The sequence below is a fragment of the Triticum aestivum genome, chromosome 7A (genome assembly GCF_018294505.1).
Source record: "Triticum aestivum cultivar Chinese Spring chromosome 7A, IWGSC CS RefSeq v2.1, whole genome shotgun sequence".
Taxonomy (NCBI): Eukaryota; Viridiplantae; Streptophyta; class Magnoliopsida; order Poales; family Poaceae; genus Triticum; species Triticum aestivum.
In genome coordinates this window covers 694,014,142-694,016,838 of record NC_057812.1, presented here as the reverse complement: position 1 = coordinate 694,016,838, position 2,697 = coordinate 694,014,142, and positions in this window count along the sequence as shown.

Genomic DNA, 2,697 nt, shown 5'->3' with positions numbered 1-2,697 from the left:
TCAAAATATCTTATAAATTGTTTTCAAATTTTTTTTGTAGGAGGATATGAAACATTTTCGACAAAAAATAGCAATTATTTTGCTCGATTCAGAGCTTAATAAGTTAAAAGGATGTCCCATGTACCATCAACCTCTTAACGAAGAAACTTTAGCTAATTCTGATCTTAAGATCCTGGATAATCTATCTGACGTGGTCGAAGAGAAACGTCCCGCCCCAATCACTATCATTCCCACGGGCCAACGCGAAATACTTGCCGGCCTCTGCAACTACATCATGTCGATCAATGATGCTGGATGTTTGGAGTAAGTATCATGTATCAATATTTAATGTGCGGATGTATATTATTGTTCTTCTTACCTTCCAAATTACAGGAAGGTGTGGGTCCGGAGCTCCACACCCGATCCAATGAGCTCAAGTCTTAAGAAACTTCAGTGCATACTTAACATGGAGGAGCCCATGGACAATGATTGCTTCAACACCGCCGTGCTTATGCTGGCATGTGACGAGGGAGTATTGTTCACAGACCCTCCTATACACTACATGGATCTACGATTTTGTGTAAATTACTGTAACTCTTTATTCTAGGTGCCATTAGTATCAACATGTTGAAACAATATTTTTTTCTTCTACTTAGTCCATGCTGCTAGAGTCAACACGAGGTCAGAAGTTTTGTGAGAAGGAAACTATCCAGACGTTGGCAATATTATTTGATAGCTGGCCTAGGATGGAGACCGACATCTCATCTTGCAATAAGGTAAATAAAATATTTTGACCATTGTTATCATGGTTTTTTTTTGTTTCTAATAGCTGCACTTGTAGATTTATCTTCCCTATGCATCCATCGGCCGATACATCCTGTACATCATCGACAAAGAGGCACGTCGTTTACATATTATGGATCCTATTCAATCATCACAATCGTCAGAGGATAAAAACATGAGGCATTCACTGAAATTAAAAAGTTTTTCAAGGGATTTCAAAGAAGCACTCGAAATAAAGCTGCCTGGGTGGAATTCTGATATATCTAAATGGCATCGTTTATTTTCAGCCGGTGTTCCAACGAGTATAGACGGGTAATGAATTCATAATAAGAATATTTACTTTTGTTATCATTTAATTATTTATAATATTAATTGAAAGTATTTCAGAAATGTGTCTGGTTATTTTGTTTTTCATTTTATGCTCTGGTAGAACGGTAAAGAATTGGTCAAGCCGGTTTGCGCGGTGAGTATTGTCGGTTACATGTTTTAAGACCTTCTCCGTGAATTTTTCATACTAACTACATTTTTTTTGCAGGATGGGTATGAACTGAGAAAGCATTTTTTATTATACTTGCTAAAACATCGCGGGAATGAAGCTAGAGGAAACTTTCCTGATATTGTGAAAGAATTTCTTAAGCGCATCATCTAGATATTAATATTTTTATAATAGATGTTAAGTTGTAACATCACTCAGCTTGTTACATTGCAATAATGGACTTCAGTTTGTGTTATATTGTTTGTATGTGTGGATTTTAACATGTAACTCTGGTAAACTATTTCAAGAGCCCGTGGCAACGCACGGGCACTCTACTAGTATGATAGTAGTGCTTAACAAATGCAGAGCCCATCTACACAGGAAAAAAGAAGCTAATCGAAACTAATTAATACTTGTTTTGCAAGCAAATAGCTAGCTAGTTTTTTTGGCAGCGAGATGTCCTACCACTTCCACTGTAGGGGAAAGACGAGGATCTGCGTGCGTTGCCATTGCTGAAAGGAAATAATTATAAATTGATGGGTAAACTGGAGAAATATTATATGGATATTAAAAGATAACAGGAATATGATTAATCACGTCAACCAACGCCGGGAGAGATATACGAAGAGCTGGGACATGAAAGGGGCGAATATGATTAATCACGTCAACCAACGCCGGGAGAGATATACGAAGAGCTGGGACATGAAAGGGGCGACAGTACCTCAAGCACGGAGGAGCGGAGCACGCGGATGGAGGGCGAGTCGCCGGGCGCCGGCGCAGGCTGAAACCCTAGAACGAACAGGAAGGCGGCGTGCAAGTCGTCGTTTGCCTACACGAAACAGCACGGGAGGGGATTTTGTTTGCGGGGCACGCGAGCGAGTAGCAAGGGCGGGGCGGGTTTAAATTGCCCGTCCCGGCCGGGTTTTGTTGTTCTCGGGTTCGGCTCACCTGCAGGGATCCCTGCAGGAAATACTGTGGAGGGCCAATAATAGACCGCCACATGTCCGTGTGGGTCAACTTCTCCAATTAAGATACGGAGAAAATTTATTTGGATACCGATAATGTTCACATGTGTGGGCGTTAAGGGGTCTGCCCTCTTCACGTTTTATGTGGTGTCCAAGAGAATCAGCCCACATATCTACGTGTGGGCAAAACAAGTAATGTCCACACGTTTCTTTTTTTTCTCGCGGTCCCTCCCACATGTCTACGTGTGGGTAAAAAAGATAACGCCCACACGCCCGTACGTCAGGCCTCCTACCTCATGGCCCCGCACGCCTCGTGTGACATTCATCACGCGCCCCGCAGTTGCCATGATCCGAACCCTCTTTTATATTCGTTTAACTGCAGTTGTCATGTCGGACAACTACAGTTGTTATGGTTGCTCAACTGCAGTTGCCATCTCAGGTCAAGTGCCAGATGCCATTTTTAGACAACTACAGTTGTTGCCATGTATGGCCTGA